Source organism: Dipodomys spectabilis, unplaced genomic scaffold (genome assembly GCF_019054845.1).
Source record: "Dipodomys spectabilis isolate Male_0828 unplaced genomic scaffold, ASM1905484v1 ptg000377l, whole genome shotgun sequence".
In the NCBI taxonomy this organism is placed as follows: Eukaryota; Metazoa; Chordata; class Mammalia; order Rodentia; family Heteromyidae; genus Dipodomys; species Dipodomys spectabilis.
In genome coordinates this window covers 1,813,567-1,822,432 of record NW_024871054.1, presented here as the reverse complement: position 1 = coordinate 1,822,432, position 8,866 = coordinate 1,813,567, and the positions used below count along the sequence as shown (strand labels likewise).

General features: G+C 36.8%; 1 pseudogene across 1 annotated transcript; it reads left to right on the top strand.

Moving 5' to 3' along the window:
* The first annotated feature begins 2,238 nt into the window (after nucleotides 1-2,238).
* On the top strand, nucleotides 2,239-3,341 carry LOC122096568 (annotated as a pseudogene). Its single transcript, XR_006145342.1, has one exon. The product of XR_006145342.1 is annotated as a translin-like (transcript).
* The last annotated feature ends 5,525 nt before the right edge of the window (nucleotides 3,342-8,866 follow it).

Below are 8,866 nucleotides of genomic sequence, written 5' to 3'. Positions count from 1 at the left end.
ATCTTACTTATAACTCATATGCAAGTTAACATTCTAAACTTGCTAAACTTTAAAACCCAATATTCGACTTAAATATCAAAAATAATTCACTTACGGCTTTCAATAATAGCATTCCTTCCTTTTGATATTGGGGTACATAATTTCAGAGGCTTTCTTATTTTTACTTATTTTTTTTTGTATCTAATATCCTTGGCCTAAGGATAAGTCAAACAGAGAAGGGCTCATGATACATGCATGAATATTCATTGGAACTTAAATTAAATAGAGTTTCTGCTTTCTAAGTTTCATCCTGAAAGTGGTTCACTTTTTCTTCTGATATAATGACATGAATAGGGTCTCAAGCAAGTGAATTTATTTATTTATTCAATTATAATTTTTTATTGTCCAAATACTGTACAGAAGGGTTACAATTACATGAGCAAATTAAAGAGTACATTTCTTATCAAGCACTGTTGCCTCTTCCTTTGTTTTCCTTTCCCTTACCTTCCCATCTCTGCCTCCCCACCCCCTACAGCCCCATCCCCCCCTTGCATCCTCCAAAATTGTAAAGTTGTAAAATTCATTTTTCGATATAACGTCTTGTACATCTCATTGTTGCAATGGGTCTACCTGTATCCCTATTTAAACAATTTGCTTTTGCCTTTTCCCTCCCCCTCCACAAATTATACCAACATCAAAGACAGTGAAAACATGGGGCATACCATGGGGGAAAGGACATTTGTTTTTATTTAAAAAGAATATAGAATATGCTACTACCAGTGGACACCTTATGAAACATGAAAATGATATTCACAACCGAGAGTATTAGAGAAAAATGTGCTTTTTTTTTTCTATTTGTGTTTTTTAAAGAATTTTGTAATTGTGAAAATGCTGTAGAGAGGGGTTACAATTAAATGAATGAATTAATGAGTATATTTCTTATCAATCATTATTGCCTCCTCCTTTGTTTCCCAACCCAATCCCTTCCCATCTTCCCTCCCCCATCCCTGCCCTCCCTATATCTCCCCTCCTTCCTGCCCCTGCCAAAGTTGTAAAGTTCGTTTTTTGACATAATGTCTTGTCATCTCATTGCTGCAAAGGGTTCACCTGTATCCCTATTTAAACAGCTTGTTTTCTTCCTTCCTCTCCCCAAATTACACCAACCTCAAATACAGTGCAAACTAGGGTTACACACTGGGGGAGAGAACATACAAAGCAATTAAAAAAACACGTGTACTTTATAAATAGGAAAAATAGCAAGAAAGAAAAAAAAAAAACTTGTGTCCGTATCTTGGGGTTCATTTTGATTAACATCATCTTATCTGACCTTTCCTACTTGTCTCAGATATATACAAGTTATTGCCAATGAGTGAAACCATGGGACCTATGTTTCTTTGGACCTGGCTTACTTCACTTAATATAATTATTTCCAAGTAGAAAATTTATTAATAGAGACCCAGAAACACAGCAAATCAAAGAAAGGTTGGACAAATGGGATTGCATGAAGTTGCAGAGCTTCTGCACGGCAAAGGACAAAGTTAGCAAGATTAATAAAATGCCTGTTGATTGGGAAAAGAGCATTGCTAGCCATACAATGGACATTGGTCTCATACCTACAATATACCTGGAATTGAAAATATTAAATCCTCAACAACAAATCCTCAAAGAAACCGCTGCCTAATAAGTAAGTGTGCTAAAGACTTTCAGAGAAAATTCTCTGAAGAAGAAATGAGAATAGCCAATAGACACATTAAGAAATGCTCAACTTCTCTTGCCATAAAAAAGAAACTCAAATCAAAACAACATTGAGATGCCACCTCACCCCAGTTAAAATGGCTATAATCAAAAACTCTAATAACAACAGATGCTGGAGGAGATGTGGAGAGAGGCAAACCATATTGCACTGTTGGTGGGAGTGTAAATTTGTTCAACCACTTTGGAAAGTAGCTTCCTCAAAAGATCCACATTGAGATCCCCTATCAACCAGAAAAGTGACTTTTTGGCATTTACCCAATGATCATACTCAATACTATAATAAAGATACCAACACAACTATGTTTATTGCAGCATTATTTACCATAGCTAATATATGGAGCCAGGCCAGATGCCCCTGAATAGATGAATGTATCAAGAAAATATTGTATAAGTACAATGGAAGTCTATGCCTGCATTAGAAAGAATGACATTGCCCAATTTGTTTGAAAATGGAAAGACTGGTAAAGGGGGTGAACGCGGCGGCTGCGGAGTGGGTGTGTGGAGATCACCTGCATCTTGTCTGCGGGACAATATTTAGGCGGTCATCATTGCTCCACTGGTTGTTGTGTAGCTGGTGCCATGTCTGTGAGCGAGATCTTCGTGGAGCTGCAGGGCGTTCAGGCTACAGAACAGGACATCCGAACGGAAATACGAAAAGTTGTACAGAGCTTAGAGCAAACAGCTCGAGAGATTTTAACTCTGCTTCAAGGGATTCACCAGGGAGCTAGATTTCAGTACATTCCAAAGAGGTGTTTGAAAGCCCGAGAACAGTTTGGTACAGTAAAAACACATCTAACGTCTCTGAAGACCAAGTTCCCTGCTGAACAGTATTACAGGTTTCACAAGCACTGGAGGTTCGTGCTGCAGCCCTTGGTTTTCCTGGCAGCGTTTGCTGTGTATTGGGAAACAGTAACACTAGTTACTCAAGAAGCGGTTACAGAAATTCTTGGCATTGAGCCAGATCGGGAGAAAGGATTTCACCTGGATGTTGAAGATAATCTCTCAGGAGTTTTAATTCTCGTTAGTGAATTGTCAAGGCTGTCTGTCAACAGTGTGATTGCTGGAGATTCCTCCGGCCCCTGCACATCTCCACTTTCATCAATGAGCTGGATCCTGGGTTCTGCCTTCTCTACCTGAAAAATGACTCGCTGAGGAAGCGCTATGATGTCTTAAAGTATGACCTGAAGAAAGTAGAGGAGGTGGTCTATGACCTCTCCATTTGGGGCTTCAACAAGAAGACAGCGGCTGCCTGTACTGAAAAATAAGAGGTTTTCCCTGTTACGGGCCTTGCTGATCTGGCTGTTGCCAGGGAGGAGTGTGCACAGAGTGCCTCTCACTGTAGTTAGGATGCCCAGTTGCTAAACACTGCGCTTTATTTTCTTAACTAGTTGTGTGGTGTGAGTATCAGAAGTGAAGATATTCTTGGGGGTTAAACCAACCTTTACATGGACATAATGTTCTTTGTCATTTTAGTGGATTTGCTCTGTAATTTGTTGTATTTCAGTTTTGTTAAAAGTGTCAATGTCAGTCTCATGGTAAAATCCTTTTCTTATTCTGACTGTTGATGTTCTGATTAAGAAGTTCAATGTCTTGCTTGTAATTCTTCCTGAGGTGTCCCTTGATATTTTGTATATCCAAGTTAGCCATCATTTTCAGGCATAACCTGGGGATAGTATGAAAGTAGAACATTAAAAAGGATGGTTGACAAACAAGAAAATTTTTTCTTCCTCTTTGTAAGACTTGTGAATAAATGAAGTGTTGAATTTCTACAAGGAAAATTAGAACTCAACACCAAAAGCCACCAAAGAAAGTCTTTTAACACATGGAGGCTGAACAACACACTGCTGAATCACGAGTAGGTCAAGGAAGAGATTAGAAAGGATATTCAAATGTTCTTGCTATTCAACAAAAATGAGCACACAAATTATCAGCTCCTCTGGGACACAGGAAAGGCAGTACTCAGTGGCAAGTTTATAGCTCTGAGGTCCTACATCAACAGATTGGAGAGATCTGAAACCAACAATTTAATGACACATCTAAACCTCCTTGAAAAAGAGCAGCAAGAGAAACCCCAATCCAGTAGATGGAAAAACATAATTAAAATTAAATCAGATTTAAATGAATTAGAATCCAAAAAAAAAAAAAACCTATAGAAAGAATGAACAAAACGAAGAGTTGATTCTTCGAAAAAATTAACAAAATTTACAGACCCTTAGCAAATCTTATCAGAAAAAGAAAAGAACATACCCAAATAAATAAATTCAGATATGAGAATAGAGACATCAGCACAGAAAAAAACAAGATTCAGAACTTTATAAGGGAATACTTCTCAAAACTTTATGCTAACAAGTTTGAGAACTTGGCAGAAATGGACCTTTTCCTAGCAAATATTGACATGTCAAAACTAAACCAAGATGAGTTAAACCATCTTAAGAGGCCCATATCAAGCATTCAAATAGAAACAGCAATAAGAGACCTCCCAGCTAAGAAAAGTCCAGGACCAGATGGTTGTACAGTGGAATTCTACAAGGCCTTAAAAGCAGAGATCACACCAATACTCCTCCTACTCTTCAATGAAATTAAAAGAGAAAGCTCACTACTTGAACACATTCTATGAAGCCATCATAATCCTCATCCCAAAAGCAGGCAGGGACTCATCAAAGAAAGAGAACTATAGACCCATTTCTTTGATGAAAATTGATGCAAAACTTCTCAACAAAATTTTGGCCAGTCAACTTCAATAATTCATCCAATAAATACACATTGATCAAACAGGATTCATTTCAGGGATGCAAAGAATGTTCAATATACGCAATTCAATTAATATTATTCATCACATCAACAGGAGCAAGGATAAGAACCACATGGTTATCTCAATAGATGCAGAAAAAGTATTAACCAAGATACATCACTCCTTTATGATGAAGGTTTTGGAAAAATTAGGAATCCATGGAACATTCTTCAATACCATAAAGGCTGTATATGACAAACCTACAGCCAATATTATACTTAATAGAGAAAAACTAAAGCCATTTCCTCTTTCTTAACTCAGGAACAACACAAGGATGTCCACTCTCTCCACTTCTCTTAAACCTAGTATTTGAATGCTTAGCTACAGCAATGACAAGATGCAGACATAAAGGGGAGCCAAATAGGAAAAGAAGAAATAAAACACTCCCTCTTTGCAAATGACATGATTTTGTATTCAAAGAATTCCATAGACTCCACTCCCAAATTACTCAAGCTGATTTAAAACTTTGGCATAGTAGCAGGGTATACAATTAACCCGCAAAAATCAATGGCTTTTCTGTATGCCAACAATGAGAAAAGTGAGGCCGAATTTAGGAAAGCAACTCCATTTTTAATAGCCCCACAAAATATAAAATACCTAGGAATTAACTTAACCAAAGTAGTGAAGGACCTCTATGATGAAAATTTTAAAAACTTGAAAAAGGAAATAAAAATAGAACTTAGAAACTGGATAAAACTCCCAAGCTCCTGGATTGGAAAGATTAACATCGCGAAAATGGCAATACTTCCCAAGGCTATCTACAAATTCAATGCGATACCTATCAAAATTCCAACCACATTCTTCAAAGAAATGGAAGAGGCAATCCAAAAATTCATATGGAACAATAAAAAACCCCTAATAGCAAAAACGCTCCTCAACGGAAAGAACAATGCTGGAAGAATATCAATACCAAATTTCAAACTCTACTATAAAGCCATAGTAATCAAAACAGCTTGATACTGGCACAGGAACAGACCTCAGGACCAATGGAATAGAATTGAAAACCCAGAAATGAACCTACAGACCTATAGCCATCTAAACTTTGATAAGGGAGCTAAAAAAATAGAATGGAAGAAGAGAGCCTCTTCAGTAAATGGTGTTGGCAAAATTGATTAACTACTTGTAGAAAACTAAAGCTACATCCTTATATATCACCCTGCACCAGAATCAACTCCAAATGTATCAAAGTCCTCAGAGTCAAAGCAGACATTGAAAACATTACAGGATGGTATAGGAGAAAACTTAGGTCTCCTTAGCGCAGGCCGAAATTTTCTGAATAGAGACCCGGAAACACAACAAATCAAGGAAACTTTGGACAAATGGGATTGCATGAAGTTTCAGAGCTTCTGCATGGCAAAGGAGATAGCTAGCAAGATCAATAGAAAGCATACAGATTGGGAGAATATCTTCACTAGCCATACAACAGACAAGGGTCTCATATCTAAAATATATTTGGAACTCAAAAAATTAAATCCCCCAACAACAAATCCTCAAAGAAACAACTGCCCAATAAATAAGTGGGCTAAAGACTGAAAGAGAAACTTCTCTGAAGAGGAAAGAAGGATGGCCAATAGACACATGAAGAGATGTTCAACATCCCTAGCCATAAAACAAATGCAAATCAAAACAACATTGAGATATCACCTCACCCCAGTTAGAATGGCAAAAATCAAGAACTCTAATAACAACAAATGCTGGAGGGGATGTGGAAAGAAGGGAACCTTACTTCATTTTTGGGAATGTAAACTTTTTCAACCACTTTGGAAAGTAGTATGGAGGTTCCTCAAAAGACTCCACATAGAGCTCCCCTATGACTCAGCAATCCCACTTTTGGGTATTTACCCAAATGTTTACAAACAAGACCACACTAAAGCTACCAGCACATCTGTGTTTATTGCAGTATTATTTACAATAGCTAAGATATGGAACCAACCCAGATGCCCCTCAGTAGATGAATGGATCAAAAAATGTGGTATATATACACAATGGAATTCTATACCTCCATCAGAAAGAATGACATTGCACCATTTGTTAGGCAATGGAAAGGCTTGGAGAAATTATATTAACTGAAGTAAGCCAAGCCCAAAGAAATATAGGTCCCATGGTTTCCCTTATTTGCAATATCTAGTATATATATGCGTCAAGCAGAAAATATCAGATGAGGTGGCGTTAGGAAAATGAACCCTAAGATATGTATTTAAATGTTTTTTTCTTTCATGCATGTGTTTCTAAGGCATTTATAAGATTATTTCTTTGTTGCTTTGTATGTCCCTCCCCCACAGTATAACCCTGCTTTCACTGTATTTGATGTCAGTATAATTTGTGGAGGGGAAGGGGAAAATCAAGTCGTTTAAATAAGGATACAGGTAGACCTGGTGCAACAATGAGAAGTACAAGTTGTCATGTCCAATACGAACTTTACAACTTTGGTCAGGGAGGAGGGAAGTTTGGGTGGGGGGGGGATGGGGAGAGGCTTGGAAGGGATGGGAAGGGGAAACAAAGGAGGAGGTTACAATGCTTGATAAGAAATGTACTCATTATCTTGCCCATGTAATTGTAACCCTCTGTACAATATTTTCACAATAAAAAAAATGTAAAAAAAAAAGAAAATGGAAAGTCTATTTCTGATATTACATCAGACATTCCATAGAGAAAGAACACTCAATGCTATAAGTCACATCCCTAAATTATTAGAAAATTGTAACTAAAATTAATATTTATACCCTATGCTTTCTCTCTTCATATAATCTTATGTTAGGACATTTGGTATTATTACATACATTTCAGTAACTGCATACTCCACAATAATAAGATTATTTTATGTGATTAAAATAACACTTTCTCAACAATCATCCACAGACAAAACTTGCATTTTTTTCTATATATTAATTTGACTTATTTCAAATTTCATATAAATATACTATGCAGAGTAAAAGTAATTTTCTACTGTCAATAAATTTATTATTGTCATTCATGCCATTGCATTAGTGAGCAGTTTATTTTATGTACTAATCTAATTTATGAAAATAGCATATTGTGGGCTGGGAAAGTGGCTCAGTGGTAGAGAGCTTGCCTTGCATGTCTGAGGCCCTGGGTTCAACTCCTCAGCACCACATAAGCAAAAAGAAAAAAGCCGGAAGTGGCGCTGTGGCTCAAGTGGTAGAGTGCTAGCCTTGAGCTGAAGAGCTGAGGGACAGCACCCAGGTCCAGAGTTCAGACCCCGCGACCAGACCCCCCCCCCCCAAAAAAAAAATGAACGAAAATAGCATATCGTTTGTCATTTTTCTTTTGGTGTATTTTTTCACTTATTGACTATAAATATATATACTATGGGAATTCATATACAAGAGTTTCAGTGGAGGTTTATAATTTTTTCTAAGCATTTTATTTTAGTGTCATTTGTATTTTCTTTTCTTCCTTGTGTTCTTGCATTCCAGTAGTTTCTGTTAGCTTTAGTTTAACAGTTTGTCTGAGGAAGTGGCTCTGTATCTCAAGTGGTAGATTGCTCGCCTTGAGCTGAAGAGCTGAGGGACAACGCCCAGGTCCAGAGTTCAAGCCCCACGACCTATCAAAAAAAAAAAAAAAGAGTTTGTCTGATACTAATTTATTATAATATAAATTGTGCTATTTTATCATTATTTTTAATGTCAGTCATAGGCTTAACTCTGGGCCTGGGTGTTTTCCATCAACTTTTCAGTTCAAGGATAGTGTTTTCCCACTTTTGCCCTTTCCAGCTTTTTTTCGCTTACATGGTGCTGATCCCACGATCTCATGCATGCAAGCAAAGCACTCTTCCACTAAGCCACCTTCCGAGCTCCAAATTATGCTATTGTACTGATTGCTCTAATATTCAAAATACAGAGTAACATATTCTAAATTCCTCTAAAAATAACAGGGTACTATTCAAAGTTGGTGTCTCTAATTCATAAGAGAGTATTCCCAGATATTCTCTCATTTCCCTTACAAAATTGCTGTCATTCATTTCCCTGAATCATAACCTCTAATCATTTTATGCATTGTTGCTATTATTACTTTTAATAACAGTCTATGGATAATCTATAACAAACAGAAGAATACTTTATTTTGGTATATTGAAAATACCTCAAATTAACTTTTTTAGTGTAAAAATATATTTTGAATCTCTCCCATTTCCTCGTTCTAAAGAAGATTCTACATTATTTGCACAGCAAGTTCATTTGTAACAAATGGCTTTAGTTTTTTTTTTATCAGAGACAATCTTTGTCTCTCTCTTTCTGTTTCACTGTCTCTGTCTCTGTCTCTCTGTCTTTCTCTCTCTCTATATATATAATCACTGAATAAACATTTCTGGATTGATTAGGA